The sequence below is a fragment of the Microcaecilia unicolor genome, chromosome 3 (genome assembly GCF_901765095.1).
Source record: "Microcaecilia unicolor chromosome 3, aMicUni1.1, whole genome shotgun sequence".
NCBI classification, from domain to species: Eukaryota; Metazoa; Chordata; class Amphibia; order Gymnophiona; family Siphonopidae; genus Microcaecilia; species Microcaecilia unicolor.
The window spans coordinates 255,193,772-255,217,872 of NC_044033.1; the positions used below are offsets into that span (position 1 = coordinate 255,193,772).

The following is a 24,101-nucleotide window of genomic DNA, read 5'->3' on the forward strand; positions in this document are numbered from 1 at the left end:
AATGTCCAGTTTTACATTTTTACAGGATCATTTTGGGAGCAGTGGTGCGATTGCTGAGCTTAATCATCCAAAAAAAAAAAAAAAAAAAAGTCTCAAGGGAGAACCAGGGCCTGAAATTTATCAAGGGGTGGGGTTGCGGGAGGTTCAAAACTGTAGGTTCACCTAGAAATCTAATCTTGTACCAAGCCTGAAGAGAGCTTTTTCCACCATTCCTTAACAACTTATTTACACGTAAATAATTTAACATTTCTTATAAACCTGACCCACCATACAAAAGACTTAGCAAGACCATAAAACACTACAAATGACAAAACATTTCATGTAAGTCAGAAGCCATCTTTCAAAACTAAATCACTGGAAGGGAATCCAGAATAGAAATCCTACATTAACATCTAGGAAACAAAGTTTTCAACTTGTCCAATAAGATAAATATTTCATTTTTTGTGTGATGTCAGAGGCTAACACATTCCACAAAGAGGGCCCGCAACATTAAAAAAAAAAAAAAAAAAAAAATCACACAAGAGCACCAATGCACCATACCCACTTCTCTAAAGATGGAGACCCAAAGCAACTCCTGCTCACCCGTCATATATCAGAAGCGTCTTGCTGAGTCAGACCAAGGATTTGTTGAGCTCGGCATCCTTTCTCCAACAATGGCCAGTCGGGATGGTTTGGAAGTACCCGAAAGATCGCTTTCCTGTTGAACACTCCCAGATACAATAGCTAAAAATCTTCATGCCTGCCTTGGTTCTTCAGAAAACTATTCCAAAATGCTTTTAAAGCCAGCTATGCTATATTAACCGTGACCACATCCACTAGCAAAAAAAAAAAAAAAAAACTCCATGGCTTAATTATGCAGTGAATGAGAAAATATTATTTTCTTGCCAATGAGTTTAATGGAGTGCACCCTAGTCCTAGTACAATTTAAAGGAATACATATCCATCCCTTATTAACCTGTTCTATTCCACTCATGATTTTATAAATCTATCTATAGATGCAACATTTCAAACTGACTGGGGTATCAAACAACACAAATTACCCCTCCCTGGATACAGTGAAAGAGCTTATTCAGCACCCACAGAGCTGGTTCCTCTGTCCCTCATATCTCCTCACAGCTGTTTCTTATCCAAACTATGAAGCCCTTACTTCCACACAAACACACCTTCCCAATGTATTTATTGCTCCCTGATGTATTTATTGAAATTAAATATTATCTAAATCAAGACAAACAAGTTTAAATACTGTAGCAAATACAATCAGCAATCTTTACAAACAGGTAAAAGTAAGTTAATAGAAGAAGGGGCTCATTTCAAATAGACTTACAAAGTTACATAGTATCCTATGTAACATAAGAACATAAGTGTTGCCATACTGGGACAGACCAAAGGTTCATCAACTGTTTCTAACAGTGGCCAGTCCAGGTTACAAGTACCTGGCAAGATCCCAAAACAAAACCATACATTTTATGCTGCTTATCCTAGAAATAAGGAGTGAATTTTCCCCAAGTCCATCTTAATAATGGCTTATGGGCTTTTCTTTTAGGAAGCTAGCCAAACCTTTTTTAAACCCCGTTAAGCTAACTGCTTTTACTGTATTCTCTGGCAATGAATTCCAGAGTTTAATCACATGATGAATGAAGAAATGTTTTCTGTGATTTGTTTTAAATTTATTACTTTGTAGCGTCATTGCGTGCCCCCTAATTCTAGCATTTTTGGAAAAAGTAAACAAGCGATTCACGTCTACCCATTCCACTCATTATTTTATAGACCTCTATCATATCTCCCCTCAGCCGTCTTTTCTCCAAGCTGAAGAGCCCCAGCTCTTAGCCTTTCCTCATAGGGAAGTCATCCCATCCTCTTTGAAAGTCTATGTGCTTTGAAAATGAGCCTCAAAATATATTTGTATCACAGACCGCAATAAAGGAAAAACCAAGGAAAAGAAAGCCTAAAGCTCATCAAGCAATTCAAGGATTCTGTCTGTTGTTGTTTAGTGTGTGTGTGTGTGTGTTTTATTGTGATCCGCCTTGGTTAAAGGTGGAATTTTAAATACATAAACCATAATGATATATAACAGGAATAAGGAGATAACCCTCAGCAACATTATAATCTTAAAATTAGAGAATCTTAGTTACTATCGTAGAATTCAGAGGAAGCTTCAGCCTCTTAGCATCTGATAAAAATATCATAAGTAATGCCATACTGGGAAAAGACCAAAGGTCCATCAAGCCCAGCATCCTGTCCCCGACAGCGGCCAATCCAGGTCAAGGGCACCTGGCAAGCTACCCAAACGTACAAACATTTTATACAAGTTATTCCCGAAGTTGTGGATATTTCGCAAGCCCATTTAGTAGCGGTTTATGGACTTGTCCTTTAGGAAATCGTCCAACCCCTTTTTAAACTCTGCCAAGCTAACTGCCTTCACTATGTTCTCCGGCAACGAATTCCAGAGTTTAATTACGCGCTGGGTGAAGAAAGATTTTCTCCGATTTGTTTTAAATTTACGACACTGTAGTTTCATCGCTTGCCCCCTAGTCCTAGTATTTTTGGAAAGCGTGAACAGATGCTTCACATCCACCTGTTCCACTCCACTCATTATTTTATATACCTCCATCATGTCTCCCCTCAGCCGTCCCTTCTCCAAGCTGAAAAGCCCTAGCCTCCTTAGTCTTTCTTCATAGGGAAGTCGTCCCATTCCCGCTATCATTTTTGTCGCCCTTCGCTGCACCTTTCCCAGTTCTACTGTATCTTTCTTGATTTATTTATGTTTGGTTTATTCCTACTGTACACCGCCTTGAGTGAATTACTTCAAAAAGATGGTAAATAAATTCTAATAAATAATAATAATAATAATAATATTATTAATAGTTAGCCCCCAAATACAATACAGCTCTAACATTTTTTTTTTTGTTACATTTGTACCCCGCGCTTTCCCACTCATGGCAGGCTCAATGCGGCGGGCAATGGAGGGTTAAGTGACTTGCCCAGAGTCACAAGGAGCTGCCTGTGCCGGGAATCGAACTCAGTTCCTCAGTTCCCCAGGACCAAAGTCCACCACCCTAACCACTAGGCATAAGGGAGGTGGCTCTAACCCCGTAATCACTTTGTTGCTCTTCTCTGAACCTCCTTTTCTAGTTGCACTATATCCCAGTGATGTAGCAACAGGGGTCCAGGCCTACCCAGCGACTATGTGGCAAGCAGGAATCCCCAAGCCCCACAAGTTGGAGGAGATCCGGGGAGGGGGGAGGTGTCACTTAATTCCACTACCCTGACCTCCCTCCCCCCTCCCCATTACCTTTAAATCCTTTAGGTCTTCGCTGGCAGCAAGCAGCAACACATTACCCCTGCCCATGCAGGCCTGAGCCATCCCTCTGATGCAACTTCCTGTTCACAGGACGAGGAAGATGCAGAGGAAAGGCTCGGAGCCGGCATAAGCAAGGGGAATGAGTTGCTACTTGCTGCCAGCGAATATCTAAAGGATTAAAGGTGAGGGGAGTTAAGTGAACCTCCCAATTATCTGGGGGGGGGGGGGGGGGGGGGAGGGAGAGATGCAGGGCAGTGGGGGCAGCTTGAGGTGGGGTTGTTATGCCCATCCATTTTGGACTCAGTCCACCCAAAACTGGGCGTCTGGCTATGCCCCTGCTATATCCGTTTTGAGATCAAGGTGTAGATGCACAATGGATGTATAGAGGCATAATGATATTTTCCGTTCCAAACAATTCCTTGGGGGCAGGGAGGTAGGGTTACCAAATTTCAGGACAGGCTAATCTGGTTTCAGTTTTACCCCACTGCCTGTATCAGCAATTTCATGAGTTTATTTTTTCTAATGACCATTTACACAACATGGCTTTCGCCCTTTACACGGTACGGAAATCCTGCTCCTTTTTTTGACATCAGAGATAAAAAGATACCTTGAGTAAAGGAGGTCAGGCTGCCTTGTTGCAGTTTAATATTTTGGCAGCCTTCAATGCTACAGATCAGCCATTGTTGCTTCATAGACTGAGGAAAAGTGCTGAATTGGTTTTCAAAGTTTTTAGGTAAGAAATCTTATGTAGTTCATAGGAATTCTGATTCCTGGGTATCTGGGTGTGGAGTGCCCCAGGGTCACCACTGTCTCCTTTGCTATTTAATGTATATATGAAATCTCTTGGTATACAAGTTTTGTCTTATGCAGATGATATCTTTGTACTGTGTCCTGCATTAGACACTTTTGACCATACTTCTTCAATGTTAATTGAAATTATATCCAAAATAGATTTCTCCGAGGACATCTGCACCTCCTGTATCGAAGGGGGGTGATCCTCTCGGTGCCGATGCTTCTCTGGTGCCATCTCTCTCAACATCCCGGAGCTCCCGGCACCGTGTGTCGAAGGAGAACGCCTGTCATCGAGACTCCTTGGTACCGATGAGGAGGATGTGGAATCCTCACGTCTCCTCGGGGCTGGGTCCGACGAAGGTCGGTCCCGGGGGGCCTGCATAACAGGAGGCCTTGAGGCAGGTGGAGACCCACTCGACGCCTCGCTGCTTCCAGCACGAGTTGGTCTCTCAGCAGCTATTACCTCTCCTCCCGACTTCGATGCTCCTTTCAATGTCGACGCCGCCGACCTCGGTACAGATGTCAAAGGACCGGACCGAGCCCCAAAAAGCTTTTCTCGTTGGGCTTCTCAAGACACTTGGGTCCGTTTCTTCATACGAAGACACAGACTACAAGCGGCTGGGCTTTGGTCGGGCTCAAGGCACTGGATACACCAGGCATGGGTATCGGTACCTGAGATGGTCTGGTGGCACCAGTTCAACGTTTGAAGCTGCTGGGTGTCTTCGATGACATGGAAGGGAAAACGGCTTCAGCGAAATCAAAAGATGCAATTGTGCCTAATAAAAGAAAAAGGGCACAAAAAATAAGGGAATAACCCGGCCGCGAGGCCTAAAAACCGGCTGCGATGAACAAACAAAGGAAACTTGAAAGAGAACAAAACTAAAAAAAATTTCTTTTTTAAGACAATAATAAAATAAAGAAAAAATTAGGAGAAAAAGAAAAACTCGAAGACTCCTGGGCCTGAGAGGAGCGCAAAAAAAAAAAAACTACCGCACCTCAATGCGGAGAAAAGAAAAGTGAAGAGGCACGCTCACACGATGTGCGGGAAGTCGTCCGTGCATGCGAGGTGCCGCAAAACTTTTTATTTTTGCTTGGAAAAATTTGCTGTTTCCTGGGCCGAAGCGGACATCAACCCACATGTGACAACAATCAGCCTGCTGGCCTCGGAGAATACCTGCTACAGGTAAGTATCTTCACTTTATGGGCTAATGTGAATTTTTTAAAATTAAATAGACAAAAGACCAGTATTGTTTGGTTTGGAAATTTTGAATAATTGACTTACTGGAGAAATATTACAGATCACAAAATCAGTCCAATGTCTTGGACGTAATGTTGGATTCAAGATCATCTTCGATGTACATATTACAGCTCTTGTAAAAAAAAAAATTAATTTTAATTTACAGCAACTGGGAGCAATTCAGTCTAGCCTGAGCATGGAAAGCTTTAAGAGTTTGACCCAGGCTATCCTCCTATGATATTTAGATTACTGTAACTCCTTGTATGGGGGGATTACATTGAAGCTTTTGAGTAGATTGCAACTGCTTCAGAATACGGCTGTTCGACTGATTTTTAGATTTAAGAGAGTGTCTCCTCTTTTTTAAAGATTGCATTGGCTACCGGTTCAGTCACATATTAAATTTAAAATAGCTTGTATGTTTTTTTTTTTTTTAAACCTTAGTGGGTCAAAATTTGGCCTGTTTATCTAAATATTTAATTATGTTATTTAGATGGCAAGATTTCCACTCTATACATTCCTATACCTTACTGTTTCCAAGCTTTCGGGGAGTTAGATTAAAAAGTTATTTGAGTAACTCGTTTAGGTATCTAGCTGTAAAAGTCTGGAATGATATTCCGAATTCTCTCTCTTCATAATTTTTTATTTAGAAAACCGCTGAAGACTTTTTTGTTTTCAGACGTAGACTTAGTTTAATTTGCCCTATTCTATTCTGATAAGTTATTTGTAATTCCATCCGATTCAGATGTTTTTCTTATTGTGATCCACAATGAATCCACTGGAGATATAGCGGAATACAAGCTACGCATAGAATAGAATAGACTTCTCTAATTTTTCTTACAGAAATCCATAGGGGCTTCAGAACTACAAGTTCTTGCAGAAACTGGGTAAAACCAGGAATAGGTCAAATGTTTTGAAAAGCTAAAGCCACTTTTCTTTTTATTATAATTTATATTCCATCTATACAAAACATTATATTAGATGGATTACAGTAAAAGCTACATATAATAAATATAAATAGCTCTGGTTACATCACAGGAAGGTAGTGTATCAAATCCCTGACCCTATAAAATCTTCCAAAAACACACAATACTGTAATTAAAAAAAACAAAGATAAAAATATAAAACCAAAAGTCAGGAATGGCTAACCCCCCCCCCCCCCCCACCAAAGATTTGTTCCTTTTTTGCTAAAGCGCTATGCAAACAAAATATCCTTTAGCTCAATCAAGTGGATCTGAGTCCAGGTTAAATCTGGTGGAATATACATTTCTCAGACAATCCCTGGGGAAATCCCTTAGTGTTCCCTGTGGACTGCCTTCAAAGTGGATAAACCGAAGTCAGAAAATTCCTAAGTACATAAGTAATGCCATACTGGGAAAAGACCAAAGGTCCATCGAGCCAGCATCCTGTCCCCGACTGCAGCCAATCCAGGTCAAGGGCACCTGGCAAGCTACCCAAACGTACAAACATTTTATACAAGTTATTCCCGAAATTGTGGATTTTTTCGAAGTCCATTTAGTAGCGGTCTATGGACTTGTCCTTTAGGAAACCGTCCAACCCCTTTTTAAACTCTCTGCCAACCTAACCGCCTTCACTACGTTCTCCGGCAACAAATTCCAGAGTTTAATTATGCGTTGGGTGAAGAAAATTTTCTCCTATTTGTTTTAAATTTACTACACTGTAGTTTCATCGCATGCCCCCTAGTTTCTTTCCCTGCGCTGGCTGGGATTTTTCGTTGATCTCTTGGAGATATTCTCTTTAGGGTAGGGAGGGTTTCAAATGGCTGTGTGAAATGCGAGTGTTGACATTTTATGAACCCACATCCTTCCCCCTCTCAAGACTACCCTGGCTATGTCAGTACCTAAGTCTGAGCACCTCTGATCTTTGCTGCATGGTGGCCTAAGCCTTAACTTCTTTCAGTGTTGGCTTCTGGAACTCTTCTTTCCTAGAGCTAGTCAGGGTTTCAGTTTTCTAGACGGTGTCCTCCAATTCTGGAGATACGCTTATAGAAAGTCATCAGGGACTTTTCAGCAAAGCCCTTGCCTTGTGAGAGAATGTCGACCATATAGAAGGGAAATAACGAGGAACCTCTGAGGTTTTCCACAAAGCAGTGGGTGCCTATGTCCTCCTGCACTGGGCTATAGAGAAGGAATGCAATGCTAGACTGCACAACTTAGGCATTGCTTCTTACATCCTCTTTTCACTACATAATAGCCCTCCCTAGTAAGTAAAAGGTGTTCACTGTTTAACGTTGTGACCAAGGACAGTTTTGGAGAGTGGAGAAAGATGGCAAATGAGTGCTGTTAAACATAGCTACTCTTTCTGGAACCAACCTCTCTTCTGTTAGCGTTTGCCTTCCCGGGACTATGGTGAAATGGGCAATCATCATTGCTTGTGGCTCCTGATGTCATTAATGAGAACAAGGGTTTCAGCTGCATCCTCCTCTTCTGACAGGAAGACTTCTTTCAGATTTTTCTCAGTCCAGCCCCCTAGGAGGTGTGCAAGGTCTCATCACTGCCACCAGAGTGGCTCTGCTGGAGGTCAATTGGACAGGTAGTATCCCAGGACTTTCCTCAGTTAGTGGAGTTGGAGGGGCATATCTATTGTAGATGATAGAGGATCTTTTGAAGCCAGGGGCCTGTCTCCAGCTGAGAGGCAAAAAGCAATCTGATTTCTCATCTTCTCAATGCCACTAGAAGAAAGGAGTCTGACGTCCCTATTCCAGATCCAAATTTCAAACACTGTGAATACAGTTTAGACTCGAGAAAATCAAGTCTCTGCCTTTCACGCCATGAATGCTTCAAGATTCAGGAGCTGTGTGATGGTGGTGGAGGGGAACTGACATTTGTTCACTCTAGGCAGATTACTGATTAGTGTTCTGCCTCTTTATATGCTGAAAAATGTATTTCCAAAAAGATTGAAAGGTCCCAGAGAGGTCGTCCCACCAGAGTGTAGCATTTCTGTTCACCATCAGTCAACTGCCAGAAGTGTATTCAGGTTGGTGGTCGGCGCTTTTCCAGGAATGGTTTAGACATTGCACAGAGTAAGGAGGTTTGGAAGGCAGCTCTTATGGTTCCCTCACCATCACACTCGAAGTCTGTTTTGGCTTAATAAGGCTGCAGTGTTTCCTGTTTAAAAGATGTTCCTTTTCCCAAAGGTCTCCAAGCAAAGGCAGTTTCTGTACCTGTCCTGGGGCAGAGATTGTCTTTGGTTTCCTTGGAAATGTTCAGTCCCCTTTCACCTCATGGATCCTCTATGGTTCAAGGTGTAGTTCTTTGGTATTTCTAAATTCTCCAGTCTTTGCGCCCTCTGGCAATGGTTCTATTTTGCTGGGACAATATCATGTTCCCACACTGGAATGTTCCAGACATCAGTAATTTTTTTTAGTCTTTCTCCTAAAATATGCAGCTTTTTTCTGTTACAGTTCTTATGGGTTTCATGTGGTAACAACAGTTGGACTGTTTCCCTTAGGGCTTTTTCTTCTTATGGCTTTGTTTGTCCTTTAATTATTTTCGTCATTTTCTATTTTAGGATTGTCGTTTTCTTGGAATTATTGTAAATGTTATATATGTGTGTCAGACCCCCTGGTTTTTAAAATCTCCCTCGGAGTCTATCTTTCAGCTGTCTGTGTTGTATTTATGCTTTACTTTTAGAAGTATGATACCTGTGTGGAGGTTTCTGATGATAAAGTAACAGCATCCCCAATCTGCTCACGTTCAAAGAGACAGACAATCTGAAGAAAAGTTAAGGGGTTTCATTTCTGTGTTTGTAACTCTGCACTTGAGCACAGCAAGCCCTCAGCTGATGGCAGGTCACCCAGTATACAGCTCTATCTCCAAGGTTAGAAGTAGATGTAGTCAGGAAAGAAGGGAAACAGGGTTTGCTACCAAGAATACAAGATAAGCCATGCTAGGTAGTACCAAAGTCCATGGAGCCCAGGCATACTGGCTCCAGTTTCTTATAGCCTAGTGCAGTGAAGGAGTAGCCTAGTGGTTAGTGCAGTGGACTTTGATCCTGGGGAACTGGGTTCAATTCCCACTGCAGCTCCTTATGACTCTGGGCAAGTCACCTTACCCTCCATTGCCCTAGGCACAAATAAGTACCTGGATTATACTATGTAAACCGCTTTGAATGTCAGAAAGGCGGTATATCCATTCCCTTTTCAAGGGCTAGGTGATAGCTTTGCTCAGTATCTAGCTAGTAATTTTCTATGGACTTTTTCTCCAGAAACTTGTCCAAAGCCTTCTAAGTTTATCGCTGACACATTCCACAGCTTAATTGTACACTGTGTGAAAACAAATTGATTTTCAATAGTGTGTCCTCTTGTTTTAGTGTTGTTTGAAAGGTTAAAACAACTGTTCTCGATTTAACCAATCCATCCCATTCATACTTTGTAAACTTCTATCATATCCCTTCTCAGCTGTCTCTTCTCCAAGCTGAAGAGCCCTAACCTGTTTAGCCACTCTGTATAAGGAAGGTGCTCCCTCCCCTTATTTTTCTTACCCTTGTCTGAACATTTTCAAGCTCCACTATTTTTTTTACATGAAGTGACCAGAATTGCACATAATACCGGAGGTGCAGATGCCCTAGGGACCTAAAGCACAATATTCTTAGTTTTGTTCTCAATCCCATTCTGAATTATCACTAATACGATTTGCTTTTCAGCAGCTGCGACACACTGAGCTGAAACATCAACGTATTGTCGACAGTGATGCAGAGATCTTTTTCTTGAGTGGTAACATCTAACTCAGAAACCATAAGTACATAAGTATTGCCATACCGGGAAAGACCAAAGGTCCATCAAGCCCAGCATCCTGTTTCCAATAGTGGCCAATCCAAGTCACAAATACCTGGCAAGATCCCAAAAAAGTACAAAACATTTCATACTGCTTATCCCAGAAATAGTGGATTTTCCCCAAGTCCATTTAATAATGGTCTATAGACATTTCCTTTAGGAAGCCGTCCAAACCTTTTTTAAACTCCGCTAAGCTAACCGCCTTTACCACATTCTCTGGCAACGAATTCCAGAGTTTAATTACACATTGAGTGAAGAAACATTTTCTCTGATTCGTTGTAAATTTACTACATTGTAGCTTCATCGCATGCCCCCTAGTCCTAGTATTTTTGGAAAGCGTAAACAGATGCTTCACATCTACCCGTTCAACTCCACTCATTATTTTATAGACCTCTATCATATCTCCCCTCAGCCGCCTTTTCTCGAAGCTGAAGAGCTCTAGCTGCTTTAGCCTTTCCTCATAGGGAAGTCGTCCCATCCCCTTTATCATTCGTCGCACCTTTTCTAATTCCACTATATCTTTTTTTGAGATTCGTTGACCAGAATTGAACACAATATTCGAGGTGCGGTCATACCATGGAGCGTTACAAAGGCATTATAACATCCTCATTTTTGTTTTCCATTCCTTTCCTAATAATACCTAACATTCTATTTGCTTTCTTAGCCGCAGCAGCACACTGAGCAGAAGGTTTCAACTTATCATCAACGACGACACCTAGATCCCTTTCTTGGTCCGCGATTCCTAACGTGGACTCTTGCATGAAGTAGCTATAATTCGGGTTCCTCTTTCCCACATGCATCACTTTGCACTTGCTCACATTAAATGTCATCTGCCATTTAGACGCCCAGTCTCCCAGTAACATAAGGTCCTCTTGTAATTTTTCACAATCATCCCGCGATTTAACGACTTTGAATAACTTTGTGTCATCAGCAAATTTAATTACCTTACTAGTTACTCCCATCTCTAGGTCATTTATAAATATGTTAAAAAGCAGCAGTCCCAGCACAGACCCCTGGGGAACCCCACTAACTACCCTTCTCCATTGAGAAGGGTAGTTAGCATTTTGTACCTGTACTTGGGAATTATTTTTTCCCCTATGTGCATCACTTTGCACTTATAAGCTTTCTAAAACACTCTCCTTAATGTGGATATGACTTTCCCACAAAGAAACAGCAGCATTTACAGATGTAGTTTAGTGATTTCAGAATGCTGTTGTTTACACATCTACAAACCCAGAATGTTTGTAGATTTGAAAGGAGTATATGGTAGGCACGGTTTGAATGGGCCTTAAAATTATATTATTATTATTATTTGTTGCATTTGTGTACCACATTTCCCACCTCTTTGCAGGCTCAATGTGGCTTACATAGTACTGTAAAGGCGTTCGCCAAGTCCGGTAGAGAAACAAATACAAGGTGATATTGTGGTCGAATAAGGTATATGTGATTTTACAATGGGAATACATTCTATATATTTTATATTATTTTTTTAAACAATGTACTATTTTTCAATCAATCAGAAAACTCTTTAAAATTAAAAAACAAACAGCCAATGAACACATTACAGTTACCCCTCTGTTAGAATACAGTCCTGTTTTCAGGTCCCATAAAATTCTAATTCTCCTATACCCACCACTTTACATTTTGAGATATTATCACCCAACTTTCCTTACTAAAATGTTACATCCAGATTTATAGATTCTACTGAATTAGTATCATTTAATCATATCTGAAGCTCCATAATATTTTCTGAATAACCATGTTTTTAGCGCCTTGTCTGAATACCTTATATGCAAACAATCCCCTTATTGACCCATATAGTCCATCCCACAGATCTGGATCTTGTCCTACTCTAGGTTTCTTAAAAAAATGAATATCACATAATCTTACATTGTTTTACCAAGGGTTATTGTTTTTAATTGAACATCATCGGAATGAAATTGCCAAGATTTGTATATAGGAACATAATCTGGGGAGAATCCAAATAACAGTAGTTTAAATTGTCTTCTGGGTTTCTCTGGGAACCACTGAAAAGGAGTTGTGCCACCCATCCTTTCCCCCTCATTATCAACTTGGTCACAACATTCTGTGGCACCTGCAGTCTCTTTAGCCGTCTATCTGGAAGCCCCAGGAGGCACTATATTACCAATTAACAATTTGCAAGAACAGTTGATAGCATTGTTTAGCATCTAGAAAAGGCTTAATATGTTTTACACAGTTCAGCTTGAAAATATTTTTCTCACGAGTCTCTTAAATCCAATACAATCCCCCAAAGTTTAGCCGCTCTGTGTATAGGTACTACTGAGCCTTGTAAATTAGGTCATTCCTGGGGGGCATTCTGCGTTTCTACCTCCAACCCATATGACCTCTCTGTCTCTTCTCGATTTAGTTTCATAAGAGTTTCTCAACATCCAACCCTGGATACAATCCAAGACCTGTGACATAAGTATGCCTAACAGTTGTCCTTAGGGGAAAGAGCAAAACAATGTAATCAGCCTAACAAAAATATGACATCTTAAAAATAACGCCCAAAAGGACTCATATGCAGATTAAAAAGAATAGGTGAAATGGGAGAAACCTGTGGTACCCCGCATTCATAGCTCTAAAATCATAGCATTCCAATTCACTCGCTTTTTTAAAAATCTGTAGCCCAGTTCCTTACCTTCCTTGTCTTAGCCCAACGGCCCAATAATGTTGAATGTTCTACTACATCGAATGCTTCTGAAAGATCTACATTGTAAAACAAAATTCTGCACCCCCTTATCCATATTCATTTGTCAATAAAGCCACCAATCCAGACTTTGAAATTATGAGTCAATGCTATCACCATAGTCCATAAGAAACTATTGCAGCTGTGCTGCCACTATGGATTTGATTTTCTTGGTCAAGATGAATATTCACTACAGGATGATAATTCTCACATTTACTATCATCAAAATCCTCACGTTTCAGCAAAGGATTGTAAACAATCTCTTCCAGCTCAACAAGATACATAACTGACCAGATGAGTCATCAGTCTCTCAGATAAATCCTTGCATAATCTATCTGGACAGGGGTCTAACATACATAAACAGCATACAGAGTGAAATCAAAAGAAAAGGAACTCCATCAACAGTCTCCTCTATAACCATTGTTGCCCTGAAAATGTGACATTACCTTTTCGGCTTTGCTCTGTAACTGGTTCCACATACTTTGTATGAAATGGGGCGCCCCATATGTTTATAGCTGCTGCTCTTGTGCAACTGTAGGGTTTTTAAAGTGATGCTCCTGCTGCATGTGCAGAAAAATATACATCCTTATACAGATTTTACAAAAAAGCTCCACATCTGGCAGAGTCTTTTTTATAAATATTGAGGGAATCCTCAATGTCTCGACCTAGATGTCCCAATTCCTTTACTCAGTGTTCTATGCAAAATCAGGCTTTATATGTCAAGTGCCATTTAGACGCCCAGTTTCCCAAGATCTTCTTTCAATTTCTCATAATCCTCTACTGTTCTAAAACTTTCAATAATTTTGTGTCATTTGTAGGTTTGATCACCGCACTTGTTGCACTTTTTTTTCAAGATATGTTAAACAGCACAAGTCCCCCCAACACAGATCCTTGGGGTACTTCATAGTTGCATCTTTTTCCAGGTAAAAAATTAACCATTTAGTTCTACCGTATATCCTTTTTTTTAACCAGTTATCAAGTTGATGATATTACACTGCCTCCCAGCCCATGAATTTTTAATTTCCTGAGGAGTCTCTCATGAGAGACTGTGTCAAGTGTTTTGTAAACATACAAAGAAACTACACTGACCAGCTCCCCTTTATCCAGGTTTGCTTATGCATTCCAAAAAGCCCAATGAACCGAGAAGGCAAAATTTGCATTTGCTAAACTCATGTTGACTTATTCCCCTTGAGCATGCCTGTATGATCAGTATTTTTGTTTAGAATAGTTTGCACCATTTTGCCTGGACTCATCTGTAGTCTCTTACATCACCTTTTAAAAATTGGTGATGTATTTGCTGCCCTTAAGTCCTCAGGTACTGTGGCCATTTTAAATTGTAGGTCACAGATTACAATTAACAGGTCAGCAAATTCATGGTGAATACCAACTAGTCCTGGTGATTTCTTACTCTTTATTTTGTCCATTTTCTCTAAAAAAAAACATAGAGCATGATGGCAGGTAAAGATCATATGGCCTGGCAAGTCTGCCCACCCATACCAGTTACAAAATTGTACAATCCCTTCTTCGCCATCTACGATCCTCATCTCCACCACATCTACTGAAAGAGGTCATTCCATGCATCTACCACCCTTTCCATATAGAAATATTTCCTTAGATTACTTCTAAGTCTACTCCCTTTCACCTCATTCTATGCCCCACATTCCTTTTAATTGAAAGGGGAGAGGGCATTAGAGAAGGGAAAAAGACGAGATGCTGGATGGGGAGTGAGGCATCAGAAACGCTAACTCCAACCCTCCCTCCGACAAACTGTGCCTATTCCATCTTTGATCTCTCCGAGAGGCATGGTGATGCATTCAGGGTGCCCATAATTTATAGCCCCAACCAAAAGCAAATCTGCTATAGCAAGTGCAGCAGCCATGTACAAGAACATACTCCAAAGCACTAGTTCTGCAAAACCAAGGCTTAGATCTGAAGTACAGATTAGTAATAGAGCTGAGGCACAGGGAAATAAGGTGATCATCCCAGGGTAGTCTTTCCAATTCCTATGGACAAGATCGGAGCTCAGTCTGTCTTCCTGGCTTCTGCAGGAGGGCGAGGAGAAAATTCTCTCCCTACATCTGCAAACTGTGAGCAGTTGAATCTATAATGCAGGTAAGTGGGCATGAGTCCGAGGCAGATGGGTTGGATACACAAGAACCAAGCAGTGGGCAGTGCTCCCCCTTGTTGTAGCATCACTCCCAGAACTCTGCCCAGATCAGTGCCAGTCATTTCAGGGCTTGTTCAGGATCCTGCCACAGCTGAAGGCTACAGGGGCCCCTGAGCTTCAGCCAGGTATTTGGAGCTTAACATCAGGCAGGTTCTGACCTGCTGAGAAAACAGCCCTCTACTACAGGATGAGAATGACAGCCCAGAGAGAAAACTGTGCCAAGACCCCACATCCCAGCTACAGGAAACAGTAGAGGCTGTGCTACTGAGATCTGGGGTGCAGGACAACATAGTGGGGTCAGATATTATCATATATCAGCTAAAGGAGAGAGCAGAAGGGTGAAAGAGGAGACCAACAAAAACACAAACAAACAAACAAAAAAACAAGGTAACTTGAAGACTGGAGAGAGAGAATAAGGTGCAAAAGAGCAATAAAAAATGAAAAGGTAAGTCAGAGTGAGAAATGTAAAGAAACGTCTGAAGGGAAAGGATGGCAAGCTGTCCAGATCAGGAGGAAGAGCTCAGGAATCTGATGGCATGAATTCACTTTCTGCAGAGCTGAGCCGGAGGCTCCTTTAGTCTGAGGTTAAGTTGTAAAACAGTCCCAGGACCCTTACTCCCCCCCCCCCCCCCCCCATTTCTCCCTGACAGAACACTTTATCCCATTGCAACTTGCAGTGCCTCCCCACATTCCCCGGCTCCAGCTGCAGGCCAGATGTTCCATTCTGGAGGGCAGAACTGCAGCTGTGAGTTGTGTTTGTGTGTGTATATGCTGCACAGAATGGGTCAATCCTCTCTGACCCCATCTCTCTCCTCTGCATACCCTCCAACCCCCACCACTGAGCTATATTTCACAAGCCTTGAAGCGAGAGGGGCCTGAGGTTCTAGAGCACATGGCTATTCTTGGCTGTTAGCTCAGAAACAAACAAAACACGCTTTCCCAGAATCTCAGTGCATTATACAATCCTTGGATTTATACACCACAATGATTTCTACGTGAAATGACATGAATGGAGAGAAGAAACACGAAGGTCACAAAAAGGGGCAGAGAACTGGGGATTACAGCTAAGAAAAGGAGGATAAAGTGACTCACCCCAAGGTCAAACACACAGTTAGCGTCAGCACAGGGACTTAAATGTGAAACACAGGTAGATAAAGTGACACCCCAAGGTCACACAGAGAGAATCAGTGACAGATCTGAGGCACAGAGAGATATAGAGACTCACAAAAGGATCATAAAAAATTATTTATGCTAGAAAGAAAGAAACTGCTAGTCTCTAAATCTGCATCAAGAAGCCTCATGGAAAGTAAACTGAATTCTTTCTATGGTGCAAAATGTAGTAATATTTCACAAGTTGTTTGAGCCTTTTTCTAGACTTTAGCCCACTCTCAACCGCTCCAAGCACTGCACAGACTACTTCTTGTTATAAGCGGCAGAACAGAGGCCTTTCACTGCACTGTCCATGGAAGCTTCTTCCATTCCAAACACGTCCTGGAAGGATTTGGGAAATCCAACAGTTTCAGAGCTCTAGACGTCAGTACAGGTGAATAATCCTAGTCGCTTTCATCACACACACATGACCTCCAGTCCGCACATCTATTTTCTATTTCCAAGGAACAGTCTACTTGAAAAACCCTCACATAGGTCGATCTCAGTCAGCAAAACTCTGTTTCATGACACCACACATCTGATCTCCCTAGAAAAGGGGTCCTAGCAGACAATGAGAGGCTATATACATACGCTTAAGCACAGCTATAGCCTCCCTCCTGGAACACTGGAAGTAAGCACTGAACCAAGCTTTGCCCAAACATAAAATTCAGTATACCTTAACTCTGCCCAGAGCCATTCAAATCGATCCCATTCTTCCCAGGAAGAATTTAAATTGTACCAATTCCTAAAACCATTTCGCAGCATGATGCTTATATTTAGACACAGAATATCATGCTATGCCCAGACAACATAGCCATATGTCCAGGGAGGAGGGGGGACCAGGCCCTGCCCCTACCCAGACACAAAGTGCGTACCTGACTCCTGGTGCGTCCTCTCCAACCTGTCACTCTCTGCTCACTGTAACCCCTGGCACAAACATCTCAGCTCCAGGTGGTCGTGGCAAAGCACTCCCCTTCTCCTGCCTTTTCAATGTTCAAAGGATGCGGCTGGGCCCCTAATGCTGAGCAGGTATCTTCAACCCGGCCTCAGCACAGACTGGGGATGGGGGAAGCTTGCACCCTTGTATCTCTGTCTATTCTGCTATCATCAAAGGAGGAAAATAGAGGGTGTTTCAACTTTCACATAAAAACTTAATAACACTTTAAACAGGAGGCAGATCAGGTTTCCTACTCATTCATACAGAATGGAAGGGGAGGGTGGATAGGCCAGCAGTAAAACCAGAAGAAAAAAAAAAAAGTACATTAGCAGCGAGAAGAAAAATGCATACTTTCCCTCCTTTGATGTTGACTTTTTTTTGTGAGAAAGAATATTGTTTGGGAGAGAGATCGGTTTTGTCATTAGGACTGTAATGTAATGTAACCCGCAGATAAAAGACCTCTAGAGTTACCCTCACATCACTTTTAAAGCTATCTCCTCTCTCTCTCTCTCTTTTCACCATCTGACTTTGTTTCTTTCTTTCGACATCAAATCACCAAAGCCTGGAGACCGATCCATCAGTGGGCAATTAGAAGCATTAATAACAGAGTCTTAAAGCAGGCCATTGAAGGAGGGAACAGAGAAGCAAACGCCTTTGGTTTGCAGAAATCTAAGCCACAGATTCGTGCTTGGCTTGTCAGGTGGCTTATCAACACCTTGTGGAGGGCAGTGGAGCCCCTAAGGAGACTCTCCCTCCCTATCGCCCTGGTTTCCTCTCTGGCTAGCTGCCTTGCCCCAAATCCCCCTTCCCTTACCACATGTTGACTGACAACTGGAGTTTTAATTTCAAGAGCCACCCATGCTAAGATTACAACAAGGTGAAACATTTCAATTAAGTTAATGCATCCCTTTCCCCCCTCTAGCTTGGGCAGCAACAGAAGCACGCTGTGTTTTATTTAGAAGCCAAGCTCAGCTTTCACTCTCTGCCATATGCACCAGGTGGGAAAAAGTGAAAGGAGCCCCCAACAATCTGGCTACTAAAGGACATAAGCACCTACCGTCCAGACATAGGCTGATGTGCTCCCAGGCTTCATGGGCAACATGTGCTTGCTTGAAAAGGTCCCCACAGCAAACAAACCAGCACCCACCCCCTTTGCTCACACGTGCAGTTTCCCCCCCGGCCCCGATCTTGCTGAGATCCAGGTGGGAGCTGGCACTACCGCAGTTTCCTGAGCAGATCTTTCAGAGGTTTGGGTTTTCTCCTTGGATCCAGTGTTTGGCCAAGGAAGCTGTCTCCGGAGCAGGAAGAGAAGGCTCATTCTTGTTAGGCAGGGAGGAGGAGCAGGACAATCTCTGCAGCTTGTCAGCTTCAGGGAAAGAAGAAAAGAGAGTGGGGTTAAAATGCCAGCTCCTGATTTCTGCTCTCTCTCTCTCTCTCCCCCTTGCACCTTTAATGTGTGGCTGTCTTCCATTCCTTCTACCTCTGATCTCTCCCCTTTTCCAACACTGAGCCTATTCTTTCTCCCTCTTCCCTTTTACCTCGGATTCTTCCTTGTTCCCCCACTTCTGCATCTGATCCTTCCCTCTTTTTATACCTCCGACCCGTCCCTGTACCTCTCATTCCTTCCTGCTCAGCTGCAGCACGCCAGCCAGGTATATAATTTCTTAAAGAAGTTTATACATAAAAAGCTCCTATATTTCCTGCTGACGCGTCCTTGAGGCCACACCTATCTTCTTGTTAATTTCAGAGCAGTTATTAAGAGCCTAGGAATAATTAATTAGCAAAGAATATTAAAGGAGTACAGCTCAATCCAAGCTAAAAGCCTTTGTGTTAGTTCTCAATGACTATTTTCCCATTTATTACAAAATGCATGAACGAGAGGTGTGACCTGTTTGCTTTGGGTAGAGGTAGAGGGGGGCTTCCTGACTGGCTTGGGGCTGTTAACTCACCTTTGCCCCTGTACACGTGTCACACCCAGCTACCTGGGAAACACATGCATTATTTAACCAAAGAGGGGTGCTTAGGGCAGCAAGAGGCAAGATCTACCTGCTACAGAACCAACTGCTATTCTTGGGGAAGAATTTATCCTTTGGTGGCCTAAGGAAAACAAGCACCTTGGGCCACTCATCATCACATAAAATTATACATTTAAAAATTCCCACATCTTTGGTCATACATGGTTCTCTCTGTCTGTAGTGGAAGCAGCAGGTAGGAAATACATCTTACTGTCTCCTTCTGTAGAAGAGGACATCACATAACAGGTAAGAAGAATAGACAGGCTGCTGCAGGGCTTCTAATCTCTACATTTCTCAGTAAGATTCATTCTATTCTCAAGTCTGGTAATATAGTTATTGTGGTGTCGTGCGATTTGCCCACTGCTTTCAATCGCATGGATCGTGCTTTATGACTGTCGTGACTCGCCAATATTCGATTGAGGGGGTATTAAATATAAACCAATCGCTCTTTTTCAGTTCATACCACTGCACAATCTTCTACCTCTCACCAGCTCACCTGTGGGGTTCCCCAGGCTGCTGGCAATATTAGGCCAGGACTATAATATTAGAGCTTTTTATTATGCCGATGATATCCTTTTACTTTATCCAACCTCGCCTCTTATACTAGACCTTAAACCACTGAAAGATTGCCTGTCAGCCTTAACTCAGTGGTTATACACACAAAAATTAGTGGAGTGGAGGATTAGCCTAATGGTGAGTGCAGCAGCCAGGGAACTGGGCTTGATTCCCACTGCAGCTCCTTGTGACTCAGGGCAAGTCACTTAGGGGGCCTTTTACAAAGGTGCGTTAGCGGTTCTAGTGCACACAAATGATTAGCGCCCATCTCCAGTGGTTAGTGTGTGCTAAAAATGCTAGTGCGCCTTTGTAAAAGGACCCCTTAACCCTCCATTGCCCCAGGTACAAAATAAGTACTTGTACAAAATATGTGAACCACTTTGACTGTAACCTATTTCTCTTTAAACCCAGAAAGAAAACAGTAAGCTGTTGGATGCCTGGCTCTCATCCACAACTGTCTTTAGTTCCATACTTATTTGAAATGGACGTAGCACCTGTACAGTTATTTCAGTATGTACGGGTATTAGTCGACTCATCTCACCTCTGTACCGTAAATTTCTTGATTGGTGCAAATTGTTTTTCGACACCTCTTCACCATTCATTACGTAGTGTCTTAAATTTTTCTACTGTGCCTACTCTTATATGGCATTCTTAATTTCACAATTGGACTACTGTCACTTGGTTTATGCAGGTATTACCAAACAACACTTGCGACGTTTACAAACCTTACATAACTCTGCCTCTCGTTTCCTGTGCCAAAAAAATGATCATGGTACTCTCTTATGATGGTCCTTATATTGGCTACCAATTCATTTTTGCACCCGATATAAGATCGTGTGTTTGACCTTTAAGACCTACCTCTTGGGTAGTCCTTCCTACTTGTCAAGAATGGTTATTCCCTATACCTAGGATATAACAAAAGAGAGGGAACGAAGTACAAACTAAAGTCCAAACAAAAAAAACAGCACCACGGGCCTTTAAAAATGGAACACAGTTCTTTAATGAATGAGCCTTGACAAAAAGACCCGACACGTGTCGTGTTTCGGTGACTAGCACCTGCGTCAGGGGTCACAGTGATGACGTGGAAAACTTGGGGAATAACTCGAATATATTCCTCTACAATATATTATTCCTTACCCCACGTCTCATGGAGTAAAAGCTACAAAGCACTTTCACTTTCTGTATCCAAATGGATGAAAAGCTGTGCTCTTAAAAGGCTTTTGAGAGCACAGCTTTTCATCCATTTGGATACAGAAAGTGAAAGTGCCTTGGTGCTTTGTAGCTTTTACTCTATGAGACGTGGGGTAAGGAATAATATATTGTAGAGGAATATATTCGAGTTATTCCCCAAGTTTTCCACGTCATCACTGTGACCCCTGATGCAGGTGCTAGTCACCGAAACACGACACGTGTCGCGTCTTTTTGTCAAGGCTCATTCATTAAAGAACTGTGTTCCATTTTTAAAGGCCCGTGATGCTGTTTTTTTTTTTTTTTATTCCCTATACCTAGACACGCTCTTTACGTTTCCTCGATGGTCATCGTCTCACTCTTTCTGCTCCAAAAAGAAGGTGCACTATGAAAGTACTAGAACATCTGCATTCTTTTATTTAACTCCAAAACTATGGACTGACCAACCCACTTATATCATAACTCTCCTTTTCAGAATTGAAATCCTACTTAAGAACATATTACTTTGAACTAGCTTATGGGTCAAGTTCCTGATTTTTTTCCCTCTCTTCGGTTCTGCTATGTGTGAAGGATTTGTGAGCAATCCCTTTTCCCCTTACTCCATATTTAACCCTTTCCTTTTCTTCTTTATCCAAAGTTTGAGTGTGTCAACGTTCCGATCAATTTTAATTGTGTTCTTTTCTAATGATTTTATGAATTTTATAATTGTAAACAGTTTTGACCAAATTCTGATAAGGCAGTATATCAAATTAATGAATAAACATAAGTATTTATGTTCTACCTAACCTGGACATGGCTCAAAGCCAATCAAAATAGTATAGAAAATGGGTCTGGTCCCACGACACAATCACTAGCAGATCAGTTCAACATAAACTAAAATAGCTTCCTAGTTAACAAAGAAAGATCAAATACATAAGCTTTCACCTGTTTTCTAGGTGCCACCCATTTATCTTGCTGGCAGCAGTTGACTTCTCAGGGCAAAAGCTTCCTTGGAAACCACTGAAGTAGCACATTGGAGGGGGCTCCTTCTACACATTTGGACCTACACACGTGCTTAGTTTGTTTATGCCTTCACCTTCGCTCTATTCTCACTTTTCCTTTATAAATACAAGGAATTTCCACTCATACAAAAGAGGACAAAGTGGAAATGACTAGACCAAGGCACAAGAGGTCTCTACCTGGGCTCCCCTAGTAGCAGAACTAGCCTTTATACACATAAGGGCCACCCAAACACACCACACTCATTCCAACACAATGGAGTAACTACTTTAAAGCAAAAGGCACAGAGTGTCTCATAGTTTACTGCACGGTAGGCAAGAGTAATGAGAAGATTTTGTTAATGGGTGTAAACTATGTGCAGGGATATCGGGGGAAAAAGTACATTACTAAGAAACAAAGGAATGACTGTATAGAAAAACTTAGTGAGCTCTTGTAAAGAGTCTTAAATTGGGGGGGGGGGGGGAGCATCATAGAAGAAAGGTAATGTCCATTATCAAGTAGAGGAACAACTCAGTCAAATTCTTCTTACCTAAGATAAGCTTTCCAACAAAGACTTGAAGAGTTCTATAGACATTCTCTGCCATTATCCAAAAAAAGAAATGCAAAATCCTGTTTAAAACAAACATGTCTTCTCTTTTTGATTTTGCATCATCTGGTTTTCAGAGAAGGCAGTCACAGCTTCAAGAACTGCCTAAAACTGAAGACATGTCAATTACTGACCATCACAAGACATGTTCCAAAATGCTGGATGGTGATTCTGTAGTAGTTGGAGTAAGACACTACCAAGACTGTCAAGAGTGGCAAAAAGTGATTGTTTATTATTTGATATACCACCTTTCACTGAAAACAAAGGGTTATCAACATAAATACTCAGAAAAAAGAACGAAACCGCACTTGTTGTTAAGAGAGTGAGAAAAAGAATAGAGATGATAGACAACGACAAAGAGAAGTTCATGGTTTATAAACCTGCCCTTCACACAATTACAGAAATAAAATATTCCAGTCAGATACTACTTATAAATGTCAACACAATACACGTTAAAACATCTGTCTTATCTTAAGGAAACAGAAATCCTGCTCCACTGAAGCACGGACAGTACCAATGAACTGTTATGACCACCGGCAGCTCAATTGTGATAAGAAAGGATTAGGATGTTTACAGTGAAGATAGTTTAAATTTCCTCCACTAACCTGAATGTAGTTGCTCTTCTGGAAGATACTCAAGAGGAGAATTAGCCTAGAGCTACAGTGGTCATCAGTGCTGTTAGAACCAGACAGAGTTGGATGGTGACGGCCATTCTTTTTTTCTGTTTGCTTGTAGTAAGGATTTTTTGCTCGTAGGCCGGATGATTTTTATTTGTTGTTTTGTAACGTCACCCCAAACAGTATCTGTTTTTCTTAGCTAGGCTATGGTGAGTAATCCCACTGGGTGCCAAATTTTTCCTTAAATTTTCTCCAAACAGTTGTGGTTGAGTTGTGGTTATTAGATAAGATATTTTGCACTCCAGGTTTCCTTTGATCAATAACCGTCCATTCTTGATTAATGTTAGTGTATTTGAATTTCTTTAAATTGTTGTTTTCTTTGTTTACACATGCCTTGAACTGAGTGGCTTGGAACTTTGGGAATAATGTTCGATTTCCTTTAATGGTTGTTGTATGATCTATAATTTGTTACGTACGCGTTTTCAATTATTTTCCATGTTAAAATATTGTCATATTTAAACAAAATACAGGTAATTGGTGGCCAGCCGTCTTCAACTAGGTCTTTGGAGATGAAGTGAAGAGAGCCATGAAATTTCTTCCAAGATTATTTGTTGCATTTGTATCCCACATTTTCCCACCTATTTGCAGGCTCAATGTGGCTTACATAGTACCTTGAGGCAATCACCTTTCCGGTATGACAAATACAGAGTGATATTATGGTATAATAAAGTGCATGTGTGACAGACACATAAAGGAATAGAAAGGAGGAAGCATTAAGTTCAGTCCAGTACAAGTATTAGTACTGATTGAATTCCTCTAGACACTATCACTCCCTATGCCTTAGCTGTTGCCTGCTGTCCCAGTCCTAGCCTTCCTGCCTCCTCCTCTACTCCTATCACCTTAGCCACTTCACATCTATCCGCATCCACCTTAGCCCTATATATGACCCCTATACACATTCTCTTCATCGCCCTGTCCCTTCCTAACCTCTTCCCCCCTCCCCTTCCACTGTCTACCTCAGGAACTCATTGCCCACCCTTGTCCCCTCCCGTCCTG

General features: G+C 41.7%; 1 protein-coding gene across 3 annotated transcripts in view; it reads right to left on the reverse strand.

The window, feature by feature from the left end:
• NTF4 (neurotrophin 4) overlaps window positions 1-18,882 on the reverse strand; it is a 30,113-nt gene extending 11,231 nt beyond the window's left edge. The window contains exons 1-2 of one of the 3 annotated variants that reach the window (XM_030197935.1): window positions 18,699-18,882; window positions 18,143-18,451 (exon numbers count right to left, since the gene is read on the reverse strand). The gene's annotated coding sequence lies outside the window, so the exon portion shown is untranslated. The other 2 variants (XM_030197936.1, XM_030197937.1) reach the window with 2 other exon arrangements.
• Window positions 18,883-24,101: the final 5,219 nt, after the last annotated feature.